This window comes from Scyliorhinus torazame, chromosome 3 (assembly GCF_047496885.1).
Source record: "Scyliorhinus torazame isolate Kashiwa2021f chromosome 3, sScyTor2.1, whole genome shotgun sequence".
NCBI classification, from domain to species: Eukaryota; Metazoa; Chordata; class Chondrichthyes; order Carcharhiniformes; family Scyliorhinidae; genus Scyliorhinus; species Scyliorhinus torazame.
In genome coordinates, this window is record NC_092709.1 from 315,769,231 (window position 1) to 315,788,611 (window position 19,381).

Below are 19,381 nucleotides of genomic sequence, written 5' to 3' on the forward strand. Positions count from 1 at the left end.
CCCCGAATCCCTTTATTCTTTAGAAAGGTATCTATCTTTTTCTTTAAAACGTTTAAAGAAGGAGCCTCAACTGCTTCACTGGGCAAGGAATTCCAGAGATTCACAACCCTTTGGGTGAAGAGGTTCCTCCTACACTCTGTCCTAAATCTACTTCCCCTTATTTTGAGGCTATGCCCCCTAGTTCTGCTTTCCCCGACCATTGGAAACAACCTGCCCGCATCTATCCTATCTATTCCCTTCATAATTTTATATGTTTCAATAAGATCCCCCCGTATCCTTCTAAACTCCAATGAGTACAGTCCCAGCCTACTCAACCTCTCATCATAATCTAATCCCCTCAACTCTGGGATCAACCTAGTGAATCTCCTCTGCACTCCCTCCAGTGCCAATCTGTCCTTTTTCAGGTAAGGAGACCAAAACTGAACACAATACTCCAGATGTGGCCTCACCAACACCTTATACAATTGCAGCATAACCTCCCTAGTCTTGAACTCCATCCCTCTAGCAATGAAAGACAAAACTCGATTAGCCTTCTTAATCACCTGTTGCACCTGCACACCAACTTTTTGCGACTCGTGCACCAGCACACCCAGGTCCCTCTGCACAGCAGCATGTTTTAACATCTTACCGTTTAAATAATAATCCATTCTGCTGTTATTCCTCCCAAAATGGATAGCCTCACACTTGGCAACATTGAATTCCATCTGCCAGACCCTAGCCCATTCACCTAACCTATCCAAATCCTTCTGCAGACTTCCGGTATCCTCTGCACTTTTTGCTTTACCACTCATCTTAGTGTCATCTGCAAACTTTGACACATTGCACTTGTTCCCCAACTCCAAATCGTCTATTATAATTGAATCCCCTATAACTACTACATTCCCACACTTTTTATTCCTCTCCCGCGCAGCAGAGCTATCCATGGTGCAATGAATTTGGCTGTTGCTGCTTTCCCCGGAGAAGCCAAACCTCTCAAAAGTATCCAAAGCGGTATGTCTATTTTGTAGGGGAATGGCCACAGGAGATTCCTGCACTGCCTGCCTAGTCTTCTTGGTCTGCCTGATGTTCACCCATTCCGTTCCTGCATGTTGTATTCGCCTCTTTCCGTGGCTGCTCTCGACAAGTAAACTAGGTAAACCTCTCCTGTTATGTGACTCAAGGCTGCATGACTGGTTATGTTTCACTAATCCAAGCAAGCCCGTGGAAGGGTTAGGCCAAGAACTAGCCCTACCACAGTGCTCAAGGTCTTAAAGCTGGCTTCCATAATTCCCATGCCTTCCTCATATGGGCCCCTTCATTTTTTATTTTATTTATTTATTTATTTTCAAATTTATTTATTTATTTATTTTTAATTTATTTTTTCATTTCCTTTGCACTTTCTTGGCTGAAATGCACTACCACAACAGAGCCCTGTCCATCCTACTGTGTAATTAGTACTGAAGAACTGTTGGGAAGTTTACACTTCTGTGTTCATTATTTTGCGGGCTTGATTTTTAAAAGATGCATAAAACTTTTGGCTACCAACTCATTATTAACCCATAATAGTGATACTGAAAGATAACTATGTTCTAATACACCCATACATCTTATCAAAGCACTACCTTTACTGCGGTTGCAGCCAAATTATTCAACTGGAGGCAGTTCCAGAAGTCCAATACTTGCATTATCACTTGGTCAACTTCCTCAGCAATGATCTCAGAGCTGTAAGCCATCAATTTCTACAATCTATGATTTCTCAAACGGATAGTACTTGCCATTTTGCTGCATTTTGTGGAAGTCTACCCTGGGAGAGAACAAAACTCAGTCTGCACTAGAAGCACAGCCAGGTCTCGTTACTTGATTCATCATTGAGGCAGCTTTTTAAAATTATAATCTTTATTGTCACAAGTAGGCTTACATTAACAATGCAATGAAGTTACTGTGAAAAATCCCTATTCGCCACTTTCCGGCACCTGTTCGGGTACACTGAGGGTGAATTCAGAATGTCCAAATTACCTAACAGCACGTCTTTCTGGACTTGTGGGAGTAAACCGGAGCATCCGGAGGAAACCCATGCAGACACAGGGAGAACGTGCAGACTCTGCACAGACAGTGACCCGGGAATCGAACCTGGGACCCTCGTGCTGTGAAGCAACAGTGCTAACCACTGTGCTACCGTGCTACCAGTTTGCTGCCCATTTAAAGAGGGCACATGGGGAGTCCATGGACCTACTTGGACCTCCATGTTGAAGTAGATTTATTAAAGAAAGGTTACATTAATTTTGGGCCGTATAACACTGCTATACTTTTCTTGGCTTTGTTGGTTAGTTCACCCTTTATGCATTCTACGTTTATCTTTCTCTTGACACATCAACAGTTGCTACAGTATAAATCAATAGAGGCTTCAAATGCACTGAAAGGTTAAGATGTGGTAAAGGAATTTGTGAGAAACCAACGAATCGGGTGTGATGGTTGCTAAGGTCCTTTTCTCATGGAGACCACTACTTCAAAACCTGCGTTTATAGTTTCCGCCACAAGTGTCTCAAAATATTTTATTGCCACTATTTTACTACACATGTTGCAGCAGTTTTCACACCTGCTTGTAATTCATTTTCTGGATTTAGATATTGCTGTAAAACCTGACATTTATTGACCATCCCTGGTTGCCCACGAAAGGTAATATTTCCAGTGAAGCCTAACACAAACTGGAGCATGCCATCTTTCGATTGGAAATGTTGCAGCCTTTAGTCATTCACATTGAGTTCAACAACTTTAGACTGTGACCTTTCTCCGCCATTCTGACCCCTTTTTGTTGATCCAAAAGTGTTTTTGTTAATGCAAACCTCCCCTACCCTGCAGGGCCACCTGTCACTTGTTCATCAGTTTTGCTTTCACTGAGCTCTGCCTTTGATTCGCCCAGCAGCATATTCTTCTATCTTACCTTTATGCTGCTATCAGCTCCTTCTGTAGTCCTTCAAATTTCCTTTACAACGCCCTTGTCTTGTGCTCTACACATCTTTGTGCAATGTCTTCTAGCACAGACCTGTCACTGGCTCTCTGCAGTGCTCCACCTGCTCCACCCCCTCATATACAGTATAAAATCTAACATATTTCCCCCTCTTTCTCTTTAACTCCGAAGAAGACTCAAAACACATAAGTTGGTTTCTCTCTCCACAGATGCTGCCAGACCTGCTGAACTTTTGCAGCACTTTCTGTTTTTATTTCAGATTTCCAGCATCCTCAGTATTTTGCTTTTATTATTATAAAGATAGTAGTTGACCTTCTTCTGAAATGCTGTGGTTCATGTGGGGGCCATACTCCTACAGTGACATGAGAGGGTTCCAGGGTTTTGACCTGGTGACAATGAGGGCACGGTGATATGTGCCCAAATGGGATGTTGTGTGACGTGGAGGGGCACTTGAAGGTAACGGTATTCCCAAACACCTGTATGCCTATCCTTCTAGGCGGTGATAGTTGTGGGTGTGAGAAGCTGCTGATTAAGAAGCCTTGGCAAGTTGCTACATTCTGCAGGTAATGCATGCTCCAACCACAGTGGATGGGGTTGCAATCAAATGAACTGTTTTATCTTGGTTAATGATCTTAGAGCTTCACCCATCTAGGCTGCTAGTGTATTCAGTCACACTCATAACTTGTGCCTTGTGCTTCCATTCTTTGCCGCAGGATCGCCTGCAAACAATATCTTGAATAGGATGACTCTTCCCACGGAAGTGAAGGATTCCACAGCTGGAAGGATTTATGACACTTGATAATTCCAAACTAGCTCAGACAATCAACTGTCGCCCTGGACACTCTGCAGTGCACATGTGTATGAAGCAAATAAGATATGCCATGTTTGCAATACCATTATCACTTTCCCTGTGAAAAGGAGACACCATCTGAATGGGATGTTTCTCTCAAGTGCAACAAATTGAAGGTGTAGGTGTGATATCTTCTCTCATAACTTTTCGGCTTATGAACACAGAGTTTGCACTCAACTACTGTACGCCCGGTTTCCAAGCTCACATCATCCATAAAATCTCCATGGCTTTCTTTACCCCCTTCTGAACTTAATAATAATAGCTTATTGTCACAAGTAGGCTTCAATGAAGTTACTGTGAAAATCCCCTAGTCGCCACATTCCGGCGCCTGTTCGGGGAGGCTGGGATAGGAACTTAACCTCCTGAATGTTCACCTCCTGGCCTCGTGCTAAATCACATCAATGGTTGTTTCCTCTTCTCAGACAATGCTCCAATCCTCTTCAAAAGCACTGCAATCACCCCGGCCTCAAAGACCCCACTTTAAACGTTCCATCAGTTACAGCTCCAATTTAATTTCCCTTCCTGAGGTTTGAATGTGGCACCAATTCCCAGGTCCATCTCTCTCATAACATCCTATTCAATTCCCTCCAGTACATACTGGATAAAAGCAAATTACTGCAGATGCTGGAATCTGAAACCAAAGAGAAAATGCTGGAAAATCTCAGCAGGTCTGGCAGCATCTGTAAGGAGTAAAAAGTGCTAACATTTCGAGTCCAGATGACCCTTTGTGAAAGCTGGTCAGATGCTGCCAGATGCTGCCAGTCCTGCTGAGATTTTCCAGCATTTTCTCTTTGGTTCCCTCCAGTACATCTTTGGCCCTTCCCCACAAAAATCGGAAAACACAAACTACATTTATCTTTAACCGTTAACCTTTCTCCCACCCAGGCTTTGCCTTCTTCCAGACCCTTCCATCAGGCAGAAGGTACAAAAGGTTGAAGACCTGCACCTCCAGACACAGGAACAGCTTCTTCCCCAGAGCTACTAGACTCCTCAACGACTCCCTCGGACTGATCTGTTCCCTTAAAGTAAACAATTCATGATGCCCTATGCTGCTCTTGCTCATGTATTTGCTTTGTTTTGCCCCTTGTTCCGCACTGTAACCAATCACTGTTTTGCCGATGTACCATTTGTCAATGTACTCTGTTGATTATTCTTGTGTCTACTATGTACGTACAGTGTACGTTCCTTGGCCGCAGAAAAATACTTTTCACTGTACTTCGGTACATGTGACAATAAATCAAATCAAACCAAATGTTATACACAAATCTTCCATCAAAATCCTAAATTAAAACGTAAACACTATAACTAAACCCCATAACAGCTGATGGTATCTAGAACATAGAACACAGAATCCCTACAGAGCAGAAGGAGGCCTTTCGGGCCATCAAGTATCCACCGACCCTCTGAAAGAGCATCCAACCTGGGTCAGGCTCCCACCATATCACAATAATCCAGTAACCCCACCTAACCTTTTGGACAATAAGGGGCAATTAATTTAGCACAGTCAATCCACCTAACCTGCACATGTTTGGACTGTGGGAGGAAACCGGAGCAGGTAGAGGAAGCCCATGCAGACACAGGGAGCAAGTGCAAACTCCACAGACATCATCCGAGGTTGGAATGAACCCGGATCCCTGGTGCTGTGAGGCAGATCTTTAAAAAAGGACAGTAAGAAGTTTTACAACACCAGGTTAAAGTCCAACAGGTTTGTTTCGATGTCACTAGCTTTCGGAGCGCTGCTCCTTCCTCAGGTGAATGAAGAGGTATGTTCCAGAAACATATATATAGACAGATTCAAAGATGCCAGACAATGCTTGGAATGCGAGCATTAGCAGGTGATTGAATCTTTTCAGATCCAGAGATGGGGTAACCCCAGGTTAAAGAGGTGTGAATTGTGTCAAGCCAGGACAGTTGGTAGGATTTCGCAGGGCAGATGGTGGGGGATGAATGTAATACGACATGAATCCCAGGTCCCGGTTGAGGCCGCACTCATGTGTGCGGAACTTGGCTATAAGCTTCTGCTCGGCGATTCTGCGTTGTCGCGCGTCCTGAAGGCCGCCTTGGACGGCCTTAAAAAAGGCCTTTATAAGGAGATAAATGGCTGCCATCCAAGGTAAAACTTCCCAACTGACCCCATGATGGCATATTTAATTTTTCCAATGTAGAAATGACATCAAATCGCCCAACAAGGCAGATGCACTCAGCGGGGTGGGAGACCTCCAGCAAAGCAATATGCTCCTGGCCACCACTGAGGCAAAGGTGACAACATCTGCCCCTAACCCAGAATGAAATGCAGATGAGTCAGAAACCCCAAATCTGGTGACGAACGGACATGGTTCTAGAACCAGCCAAAGAATCTCCAATATAGTATTGATAAAGGGAACCCAGAAGCTAGCAAGTTTGGGACAAGACCAGAACATATCAGTGTGGTTAGCTGACTCTAGCGAGCACCAATCACACTTGTCCTCCACGTCTGGGAAAAAGCCCTGGTCCAGTGCATCCTGTGTAATACTTTGAACTGAATTAAACTCAGCCAGGCATAAGAAGATGTGGCGTGCACCCAGCAGTAGACCTCCCTCCAAGCCTCATCAGTAAGCCCTGCCCACTCGCCCTCACCCCATCCAAAGGGCAGATCTAACGAGAGAATATAGCCATACAGATCTTAAATGGACCCCTTACCAAGCTGAGCCAAGAATACAACCTTCCTCAGTAAAGGGGGGGGGGCTCAGGTAAAAAGGGAAAGCTTTACAGGAAAAAATCAGGAATCTGAAAGGAGGCTAGAATTGGGCAACTGAAATTTGTCAGCCATCTCTTTAAAACTGGCAAATCTCCCCTCTTCGAATAGGTCACTAAAATACACAAGTCCCTTTGCCCTCCAAAGTCTAAATGAAGGGTCCAGGCGCGAAGGCAAAACGAGGTAATTATTACAAATGGGAGCCAAAGAAGACATGGAGAAAAGTTTGAAATGCTGCCGAAACTGTTTCCAAATTCTGAGGGAGGCGATCACGACAGGATTTGAGGAAATCTAGCAGGAGAGAAGGCCAGTGGTGCAGTGATTATAGAATGAAGAGTGGAGGTGGCGAACGAGCGAGCCTCCATTCTGCCCCAAATATAGTCAGGGTCGCTCAGCCACTGCAAAATGTTTTAACTGTTGGCCGCCCAAGAATAAAACAAAATATTTGGGAAAGCTAAGCTTCCTGACCTTCTGTCTCTCTGGAGCGTTATGGATTCTGGGACACTTAACCGCCCAAATAAGAGCAGGAATCAATCTTAATAAAAAGAATTTGGGCAAAAAATAGGGATACATTGAAAGGAAAAGAAAAACCTGGGAAGTACATTCATTTTGATTGTTTGGATACTACCCGTCAGGGACAGAGTGCAGCTGCTCCACTTCTGCAGGTCTGCTTTGACATTATTGATGAGGCTTAATTAGTTTAATTTGTAAAGTGATGCCCAATTAGGGCTACATGTACCCCAAGTAACAGAAACTGGTATTAGAAAGACAATGAATTAATTTTTAAAAATATATATTTTTATTCTCCTCCTTTTTCACATTTTCTCCCAAATTTACACCACCAACAATAAACAATAATCAGTAACGAATACAATGTCAATCCGCATATCAATAACAACGATCCCATCCTCCCACCAAACCCCCAAACAGCAGCCCGCATGTTAACATAAACAAATAACAAAAAGGAACCAGGAATCACCCATAGTCAGCATTAACACATACAGTCCCCCTCCCCCCAACCCTCCCAACACCCCCCCCTAATGTTCGACGTTATTCAATTCTTGAAAGTGCAGAATGAATAATGCCCATGAATTGTAGAACCCCTCCATCCTTCCCCTCAGTTCAAACTTAACCTTCTCAAGAGTTAAGAATTTGAACACGTCCCCCCGCCACGCCAGGGCACCGGGTGGAGAGGCTGCTCTCAATCCCAACAGGATCCGCCTTCAGGCGATCAACGAGGCGAAGGCTACAACATCTGCCTCCGTGCCCATTTCCAACTCCGGCTGGTCGGACACCCTGAATATGGCCTCTGTCATGATATCCAGGTGAACATCATAGCACATACATACATACATACTGATGGACAGATCAACGGACCAATCAACACACACACAACACGACAGCCAATCACAGGCAAGAGCATACACAGTACAAAGCAGGGAACACAACACTTCCTGGGCACTCGAGCAGGAGACAGCTCAGGGCACAGAGCTCATTACAAGCCACTCAGACATCCACCATGTGCTGAGTGCCACTACAAGATAGAATTAGGAATAGGTCCACAGAATCAAGGTCATGATCGAGCCTCAGTAAACAGTTTACCAGTGTAAATAGATGTTTGAAATAAAACTGCGTTGTACCATTCGCAACTGTGTTGGTTCGTCTGTGTAGCAGAGTACGTAACACTTCAGCTTCCTGAGGGCCCGGGTCCAGTTTCACGTGCACCACTTTAAAGATGACCCTAAAAACCTCCTTCCAGTAATCCTCCAGCTTTGGACAGGACCAAAACATATGAACATGATTTGTGGCCCCCCTCCCGCAACATTCATACACATCTTCTAACCCCTCAAAGAGCCGGCTCATCCTCGCCCTTGTAGCTATCTGGGAAGGCCACGTCCCGATTACAAAATGGACACCGGCAAAGAATGCAGGGAAAATTGGACAGTGCTAAGAAACAAGCAGGTGCAAGCTCAGTCTGTTGATTAGAACCTTAAACTCACGGACAGGTCAGAAACCACCAAACAATCTACATACTAATGAGCCATCTCCGGGGACACAAGGGAAACATTTAGATACACAATGTTAAGGCAGACTCCCCGGTGCCAGAAGAAGCTAAGACAAAGCAGACTGACAGTCACCAGGACACACCCAGCGATCAGGGAACATAAGAACATAAGAACTAGGAGCAGGAGTAGGCCATCTGGCCCCTCGAGCCTGCTCCACCATTCAATGAGATCATGGCTGATCTTTTGTGGACTCAGCTCCACTTTCCGGCCTGAACACCATAACCCTTAATCCCTTTATTCTTCAAAAAATTATTTATCTTTATCTTAAAAACATTTAATGAAGGAGCCTCTACTGCTTCACTGGGCAAGGAATTCCATAGATTCACAACCCTTTGGGTGAAGAAGTTCCTCCTAAACTCAGTCCTAAATCTACTTTCCCTTATTTTGAGGCTATGCCCCCTAGTTCTGCTTTCACCCGCCAGTGGAAATAACCTGCCCGCATCTATCCTATCTATTCCCTTCATAATTTTATATGTTTCTATAAGATACCCCCTCATCCTTTTAAATTCCAACGAGTACAGTCCCAGTCTGCTCAACCTCTCCTCGTAATCCAACCCCTTCAGCTCTGGGATTAACCTAGTGAATCTCCTCTGCACACCCTCCAGTGCCAGTACGTCCTTTCTCAAGTAAGGAGACCAAAACTGAACACAATACTCCAGGTGTGGCCTCACTAACACCTTATACAATTGCAGCATAATCTCCCTAGTCATAAACTCCATCCCTCTAGCAATGAAGGACAAAATTCCATTTGCCTTCTTAATTTCCTGTTGCACCTGTAAACCATCTTTTTGCGACTCATGCACTAGCACACCCAGGGCTCTCTGCACAGCAGCATGTTTTAATATTTTATCATTTAAATAATAATCCCTTTTGCTGTTATTCCTACCAAAATGGATAACCTCACATTTGTCAACATTGTATTCCATCTGCCAGACCCTAGCCCATTCACTTAGCCTATCCAAATCCCTCTGCAGACTTCCAGTATCCTCTGCACTTTTTGCTTTACCACTCATCTTAGTGTCGTCTGCAAACTTGGACACATTGCCCTTGGTCCCCAACTCCAAATCATCTATGTAAATTGTGAACAATTGTGGGCCCAACACTGATCCCTGAGGGACACCACTAGCTACTGATTGCCAACCAGAGAAACACCCATTAATCCCCACTCTTTGCTTTCTATTAATTAACCAATCGTCTATCCATGCTACTACTTTCCCCTTAATGCCATGCATCTTTATCTTATGCAGCAACCTTTTGTGTGGCACCTTGTCAAAGGTTAGAGGGGAACCACCCCTCAATTGGAGGAAAATCGATACAGATGATTGGGAAAGACCCAATTAGTTGAGGCCAAGTTCAAAGCCTGCCCAAAAGCGCACAAAGCCCCTTTTCCGTATAAAAGGTATCCACCAAGGAGAACGCTCTCCTTTGGCTTTGGCTCTCACCGAAGAGAGAGACCTGCCTAGCAGTTGCACCAGACCAAGTAAGTTCCAAGTCAACGCACGCTACGAGATAGATGCTCCTAGTTGCTACCCTGTAAACAGCTCAACCCAGCAGCCTCAGAACCAAGCAACGGCCATTGTTCCTCTGACTGAGTGGGCGCCCAAAGCTAAGTATAGGCTTTAGTAATAGTGGTAGTTTAGTTTATGCAATAGTAGAGTTTATGCATGAGTAGACTTGACTGTGTGTAAATAAATGAGCATTGCTTTTGAACTTACTAACTGGTGTACCGAGTCATTGATCAGTATTCAGTTCTGAACCTTGTGGCGGTGTCGGAAGATACCTGGCGACTCTTGAGGAAACGTGATTAAATAGAGCCAAATTAAGAACCAACCAAAAGTTAGCAACATTTACTGGCGACATCTGACGGGACTCAACTTAGAAGTGGCCTAACCACTCCGAGAGTACCCAAAAATTTGAATTGAGAGTCCAATTGGGAACAGAAAGAAAAACCACAAGCATCAAAACAGTACTGATCAAGCCTCTGAGATTCGGAAGTGTGTTAATGCATACTAACAGGGATATAAGGCAAACCTGAGAGATTTTGTTGCGTAAAACTGTCGGGAGTTTTGTAGGCCGGAAATTAGCATAAGCCGTAGTTTACATCACCGCTTTATCACCCCCGTTCCAAATTCAGTAGAGATCCTAGTGGAGAAAATGGCATTGAAGGCAATGGAACGCCTTATGAACCCCCAGGAATTTGAGGTCACAGCGACCAGTAGAGTAGGACAGTGTCCCGTATGGGAAGATGAGATCAGAAAATATCTCAAAGGGAAAGGATGGCCCCTTTGGAGTGAATTCTGCAATAATGTGGAAACAGGACCCGGGAGTATAGGACATACTTGGTGGGAGAACCTGTCAGAGATCCGCAAGAAGAGCTTGGGAAAAGCCCGCAAGCCAATGGCAATCATGTCCTGTTTGGCACAATTGCGAGGCACAGAGGAGGTCGTTAGGACGCTCCATAGAGAGATAGAGGAGAGCGACAGAACCAGTGAGGTAGACGTGAGTGAGGTAGAGAAAGAGAATCGAGATCTGAAGGGACAGAGAGGTGGATGATGCCAAGTGGGCACATCAGTCTTGTCTCGCGCATTTGAACAGTTTTCAGACGCAATACGATAAGGCCTACCAGGACACGCAACGTGCGGTCTTGGTAAGACAAGAAACAGAACAGCAAGTTGAGAAATTGCAGAAACAGTACAATGATTTAAAAGCAGCCCTACAAGCACTCCATACTTCCACGACGGGACGAAGGCAGAGCTTAGTAGACCACACAAAATGCCGGAAGCAAATTGCAGAATTGCAATCTCTGCTGTCCGTGCAAAATGGATTTCAAAGTACATTCGGACCCCAATTAGATCAGGAAAACGGCCCCGATTGGCAGGAATTGAACGAGACTGCCCATAGATACGTACATGGGACATGTACGCAGGAAAAACCCCAGAAAAGGAAAGCGCCCCAACCCCCAACCAAACAGGCAGAACACACCCCCATGAATCCTGTGACCACACACCGTAGGGCCTCTGGAGAAGGAGAAGCAGATTTCCTTTATACAACTCCGTTAACCGTGACCCAATTACGGGACGCGTGTGGAAAAATTACATCGTTCCTTCCCACTTCAGACCCCCACCAATTTTTCGCGAAAGTCAAACAACAGGCAACCCTGTACGGCCTGGACGAAAAGGAGCAAGTGAAGCTCACAGTTTTAAGCCTCAACCCTTCAGTCGTAGCAGCCCTTCCCGACCCACAGAATGTAGGAGGAGGCACACTCCAAGAGATGCACACAGCGATCCTTGATGCCATCGGCTTTAACAGAGGAGACCCCGTAGAAGGCCTAAATAAGTGTAGGCAAAAGAAGACAGAGCACCCCACAGCGTTTGCTGGACGTTTGTGGATTCACTTCACAGCAGTTTTTGGAGAGTTAGCCCGCACCCATTTGACCCCAGATAATATGGCCAAATGGACCCGAATTCTAGTCTCTCACGCTACAGAAGCAGGACGAAAAGCTTGCACAAATTATGACCCCTCAGATGAGGCCCACAATAAAAAATGGGCTTTGAAGAGATTGTCCCGCGCTTGGGAGCAATCAATTGCAGGCAAAACCGCATTTATAACACCCGACGAAGAGCAGGCAGAAATGAACCCAGTTAAAGCACACCAAACCCCGCATGGGTAAATGAGGGCAGGAACAGCCAACCCCAGCCAAAACCTCAAGAATGTTATAATTGTGGACAGCTAGGACGCTTTGCACGAGAGTGCAACGCGCCCCAGAAGCAGCAGAGAAACCAACAGACAGGCACCCTAAACAAGAATAGGGCACAGCCGATCCATAGCGTTAGTGCCCGTTCAGAGAATGCAGACATGAACGGCACCGGCTGACGGTGTTCGGGCTCCCCAACTTGGGTCTGCGACACCCTTTGGGACAAGTCCGGTAGACCCTACGGTGCAAAGTCCAGGGACAACCCGTAGAATTTCTTTGGGACACAGGAAGGTCCCGCACCACACTCAATTCCTCCACAATGTTCCAGCGAGACACGTGGCCCACAACAGACACCATTACACTCAACGGTTTTACAGGCCATTTACAACAGCGACACATCACAGCCCTTATAGCACTACAGATAGGGAACACCACGACTAAGCACCCCGTAGTTTTAGTTGATCTGCCCCAGACAGCAGAACATATCCTTGGGATCGATTTCATGAGCTCCCATAACCTTTCTTTCGACCCAGTGAACAAGTGTGCATGGAAAATGGCTAAGGCAGCACGAGCCCCCGCCACGCTCACAGTAGGAGAATACGTAAATAGGATTAGCTCAGTAGGAGACTTCTGGTTCGACCTCCGAGCCATTAGTGCAGACAAAGTGCTGGCTTTGTGAACATTACAGGTCCCAACCCTAAACCCCAGAAGCAGTACAGATTTCCCCAGGAAGCAGAGGGAGAAATCTCCAAAGTAATAGAAAGTTTGTTGGATCAAGGCGTACTCAGATCAGTAGCCTCCACAAACAACGCACCAATTTGGCCCATCAGGAAACCGGATGGGTCATGGCGACTGACCATTGATTACCAGGAACTGAACAAAGTAACCCCAGCAGCAGCCCCCACCATAGCCACAAGTCCCGAGACCATGCTCAAACAGGGACTCCAGTCAAAATATTTTTCGGTTTTGGACATTAGTAATGGCTTCTGGTCCATTCCATTTGCTAAAGCGTGCCAGTACAAATTTGCCTTTACATTCCAAGGGCAACAATACACGTGGACGTGCCTTCCACAAGGCTTCCACAACTCCCCCTCCATTTTCCACCGACAGCTGGCAAATGGTTTCGCAAAATATTCCCGCCCCGATTGTCTGGTCCAGTATGTAGACGACTTGTTACTACAGACAGGCATAAAGGGAGAGCACATTTTGCTTCTCGCCGAGCTCCTAGCATTCCTAAAAGAAATTGGTTGTCAAATCAACCCCAAGAAGGCCCAGATTCTGAAAGAAAAAGTGATTTACTTGGGAACAGTGATCACTCATGGTAAACGTGAGATCGAGCACAAGAGAATTGACTCGATCGTCAAATTGCCCCTTCCCCGCAATGTCTCAACCCTCCGGTCATTTTTAGGACTAGTTGGTTACTGCCGAAACCATATTGACGGTTTCGCCACTAAAGCAGCGCCCCTATCCGAACTTCTCAAGAAGCAGGCACCTTGGGAATGGCTTCCACAGCATACAGATGCCGTGGATGCTTTAAAAAGAGCACTACAGGTCCCAGATCCACATTCCCCGTACGCTATTGAGGTAGCAAGCACCGACCGAACCCTTTCGGCCGTGCTCCTCCAGGAACGCCACGACCAGTTACATACGCCTATGTATGTTAGCATACGCTTCACGCATGTTAGACCCAGTAGAGCAAGGGTTTTCTGCCTGTGAAAGGCACCTGCTCACAGTTTTTTGGGCAGTACAGTACTTCGCCTACATTACAGGACTCAACCCCATCACCATCCTCACAGAACACACACCGACACAGCTATTTAGACGTCTTTAGACGGCCGACTTAAAGATGGCACAGTCAGCCAAATCCGCGCAGCCCGTTGGACCCTTCTTTTACAGGGACGGGACATCACGGTAAAGAGAACCAAGACCCACACCTTCCTTGCCGATAATTTACAGTATGCAGGCACCCCTCATGAATGTGAGACCATCACCACTAAACAGAACACAGGCCCATTTATTCCCAAAACACCCCCCAGGAAAACAGGTAGTACACCCTAGAGACCCCAGCCCACAGACACGTGCACACCCCTGAAGATATATGTGGATGGCTCATCCACAGTGTTAAACGGAAAGAGAATCACCGGTTGCGGTATATATGTGCAGGGACGTGCAGGGACGCGCCCGAGTGAAATTTCCTTAAAGTTCCCAGGGCACTTAGGCTCGCAGGCAGCAGAACTGGCAGCAATTGCATATATTGTAAACCACCCAGACTCGTTCCCGACCCCATCAGACATCTATTCAGACAGCTTGTATGTCTGCAATAGTTTGACAGAGTTCCTACCACTCTGGGAAACAAGAGGATTTGTTTCCGCGGACGGTAAACCCCTACCCTCAGCCCCATTACACCGCCATATCTTAGAGACAGCGAAGGATAGGAAATACGGAATAATTAAAGTTTGCTGTCATCACCGTTCTTCCCCCCCTGGTAATGTTAAAGCAGACCCCTAGCGAAGGCAGGCTCCAGGCATGGTTATTTTTGGAACCCCCCAAAAGCACCCCAGTACACGCAGTTCAGGTCTCACAGACCAACATTCAGGATTTAGCGAAGGCCCAGAAAGAAGACGAGAAACTCAGGGAAGTTTTAAAGGGAACCTTCCCAGCCCCGTACGACAAGTTTAAAAACGCAATCACCACACACGACAGTGTGATTTTAAAGGATGGCATTTATAGCGCAATGTCTGTTCATCCTTCTCGCAGCGTCTGCATGGTCTCGCCAATGTACCACGCCTCAGGACATCCTTTCCTGCAGCGTATGAGGTAGACAACATTGACCGAGTCGCACGAGTATGTGCTGCGTACCTGGTGGGTGGTGTTCTCAGATGTAATGGTGGTATCCATGTCGATGATCTGGCATGTCTTGCAGAGGTTGGCATGGCAGGTTTCCTTGTGAGTCTGGCAGGGAACTCCTGCAAGAAAGCAGTTGACTGGCTATCTTGTCAGATTACCCTGTGTAAGTTTAAATTGAGTTAGAAGAGTTAAATTCCATCAGCTGTGCTGGCATTTGAACCCATGTCCCCAGGAGGTTACCATGGACCTCTGGATTTTTAAACATTCATTTATGGGATGTGGGTGTCGCTGACTAGGCCAGCAGTTATTGTTCATCCATAATTGTGTCATTTCAAGAAGTAATTAGATATAGTTCATGGGGCTACAGGGAGCAAGGGGTATAGGGGGACGGCGGGTTCAGTGTATTGAAGTTGATGATCAGCCATGAATGGTGGAGCAGGCTTGATGTGCCGAATGGCCTCCCATTGCTTCTATTATTTATGTATGTTTCTATGTAATTGCCCTTGAGAAGGTGGTGCTGAGCTGCTTTCTTGAACCACTGGAGTCCATGTTGTGTAGGCACAGCCACAGTGCTGTTAGAGTTCCAGGATTTTGACCCAGCAACAGTGAAGGAACAGCTATATATTACTAAATCAGGGTGGTGAGTAGCTTGGAGGGGAACTTCCAGGTAGTGGAGTTCCCAGTGCATAGAGCCATAGAACTTTACAGCATATAAAGAAGGACTTTGACCTATTGTGCCTGCACTGGCCAGCAAGCACCCATCTATTCAAGCCCCACTTGCAGATGGGACACACACTGCTGCTACTGCTGGTCTGTGGTGGAGGAAGTGAATGTTTGTGGAAGGGATTCTGTGGGCTATTTCCCTGGAGCACAATTTCTTATACCTCGCTCTGTGCATGCTGCCTGCATCGTTTGCTCTGGATAGGCTGATCTTACCTCCAAGAGGCTCAGTGATTGGCCAGTTGTCTCTTGCCCTTCATTCAGTGAATAACACTGGACCCTCCCGCCCCCCACCATCCCAACACGTAGACTATGAAATGTCAGCCTATCTTTGAATTTCTCTCCATGGTCTTGCCCTGTTCTGTTATGGCAGCACTATTGAGTCAGTAATAGGGTAATTTGCCGGCCAATCGCACTGCTGCAACTGGAACTGATGTCGATGAGGCTATCCTAGACTGACTGCATTGTGCTCCTATTTGAATCGGGGATCTCTGCTGTAGTTTCTGCCTTTGGTTTGTCTGCAGCTGGACCAGAATGTTTTCTGAATAGAATCTGCTATAAGTGCGGCCTCCAACAGTGCTGTTTTGTGTGTGCGTGTGTGTGCTAGGAGTGGGGGTACCGGGCGGCACAGTAGCACAGTGGGTAGCACAGCTCCAGGGTCCCAGGTTCGATTCCTGGCTTGGGTCACTGTCTGTGCGGAGTCTGCACGTCCTCCCCATGTCTGCGTGGGTTTCCTCCGGTGTTCTGGTTTCCCCCCACAGTCCAAAGATGTGCAGGTTAGGTGGATTGGCCATTCTAAATTGCCCTTAGTGTGCAAAGAAAAAAGGTTAGGTGGGGTTACTGGGTTACATGGATAGGGTGGATGTGTGGGCTTAAGTCGGGCGCTCTTTCCAAAGGCCGGTTCGGACTTGATGGGCCGAATGGCCTCCTTCTGCATTGTAAATTCTATGATTCTATGAAAAGCGTCTGCTGTTTGATTTTATCGTAATTATTTGATAATCTTTTTAAAATGCTGCAAAGTCGAGCATGCCCCACCACACAGTGATTTTATGCCTTTGCAACTGAACCAACCAACATGGAGATCAGAGAGAGGATCCAGGGTTTGGTCCAGGGTTCGTATTTCTCTCTCATTGGTTGCACATTAATCCAAAACTGGTCCTAAAATCCGATTTCCCGTAGGAATGTTTGACGAGGGTGTGTTTATTGTTAAAGGGGGAAACCTCTGGCTGACACACACACACACACACACACACACACACTTGCTGTAAAGAACATTCGGTTGTTTGATGAGGTTTATTGCAAATGTTGCATTTATTTTGTGTTTGGTGCAAGAAACGAAAGCAATTCTTTTTGGTGCTGGCGAGAATTGTTCAGGTCTGCGGCCAGTCACCTGCTGTGGTTTGTGAAGAGGCAGAAAGGACAAGGCTTCAGGTTGTTGTTTACTGCAATGTTTAATCTCACAAAAACTACATTCGACTCATTTCAGATTTGCCAGAAGTCCAGGGTGGACAAGCCCCAGGCATGGGAACCGCCTGGTTTCTCGCTATGGACAACATGTCTCAGGTTAAACAAAAATGTCTAAAAGGTTCTCAAATGATTCATAAATCCTGACAGAATGTGGAGAAGACATGTTTTGATACCATGTTAGATATTCACAGGAATACAAAATACAAAAAAAAGATAGACATATTTACAGTAAAATCCTAACTCCCGGTTTGAATTCCTCCTCTTTGTCCCTTGTCTCCCTGTGGTTAATTCCAACAATTCCTCATGAACCCCTCCAAATCCCTCTAACTCCCCCTCTCCCTCTAAATCCCTCTTATTCCCACTCCCCTTTCCCTTGAAATCCCTCTAATTCCAACTCCACCTTTCCTTCAAAATCCCTCTAATTCCCACTCCCCCTTTCCCTGGAAAACCCTCTAATTCCCACTCCCCCTATCCCTCTAAATCCCTCTAATCCCTCATCTCCCTATGGTTAATTCCAGCAGCTCCCTATGAAAGATGCTAACGGCTTGGCCCTGAACAGAGGGATTTTTACTGAGACACAATGTGCCACACACAGGGTGGGAAATCCCAATCTTAACACCCTCCTCCAGGCATTAGTTTCTTTATCACTTGAGAGGCTGTGGCTACACTCGGTTACAATGATCAAGAAGGGAACAAGGAAAAAGATGGAAAATTATAGCCTAACCTCGGTTGTTGACAAGATTCTAGAATCCATTGTTAAGGATGAGATTTCTAAATTCTTGGAATTGCAGGGTCGGATTAGGACAAGTCAGCATGGATTTAGTAAGGGGAGGTCGTGCCTGACAAACCTGTTAGAGTTCTTTGAAGAGATAACAAATAGGTTAGACCAAGGAGAGCCAATGGATGTTATCTATCTTGACTTCCAAAAGGCCTTTGATAAGGTGCCTCACGGGAGACTGCTGAGTAAAATAAGGGCCCATGGTATTTGAGGCAAGGTACTAACATGGATTGACGATTGGCTGTCAGGCAGAAGGCAAAGAGTTGGGATAAAAGGTTCTTTTTCAGAATGGCAACCGGTGACGAGTGGTGTCCCGCAGGGTTCAGTGTTGGGACCACAGCTGTTCTCTTTATATATTAACGATCTAGATGACGGGACTGGGGGCATTCTGGCTAAGTTTGCCGATGATACAAAGATAGGTGGAGGGGCAGGTAGTATGGAGGAGGTGGGGAGGCTGCAGAAAGATTTAGACAGTTTAGGAGAGTGGTCCAAGAAATGGCTGATGAAATTCAACGTGGGCAAGTGCGAGGCCTTGCACTTTGGAAAAAAGAATAGAGGCATGGACTATTTTCTAAACGGTGACAAAATTCATAATGCTGAAGTGCAAAGGGACTTGGGAGTCCTAGTCCAGGATTCTCTAAAGGTAAAATTGCAGGTTGAGTCCGTAACTAAGAAAGCAAATGCAATGTTGTCATTTATCTCAAGAGGCTTGGAATATAAAAGCAGGGATGTACTTCTGAAGCTTTATAAAGCATTAGTTAGGCCCCATTTAGAATACTGTGAGCAATTCTGGGCTCCACACCTCAGGAAGGACATACTGGCACTGGAGCGGATCCAGCGGAGGTTCACACGGATGATCCCAGGAATGGTAGGGCTATCATACGATGAACGTCTGAGGATCCTGGGATTATATTCATTGGAGTTTAGGAGGTTGAGGGGAGATCTAATAGAAACTTACAAGATAATGAATGGCTTAGATAGGGTGGACGTAGGGAAGTTGTTTCCATTAGCAGGGGAGACTAGGACCCGGGGGCACAGCCTTAGAATAAAAGGGAGTCACTTTAGAACTGAGATGAGGAGAAATTTCTTCAGCCAGAGAGTGGTGGGCCTGTGGAATTCATTACCACAGAGGGCGGTGGAGGCCGGGACGTTGCGTGTCTTTAAGACAGAAGTTGATAAATTCTTGATTTCTCAAGGAATTAAGGGCTATGGAGAGAGAGCAGGAAAATGGAGTTGAAATCAGCCATGAATGAATGGTGGAGTGGACTCGATGGGCCG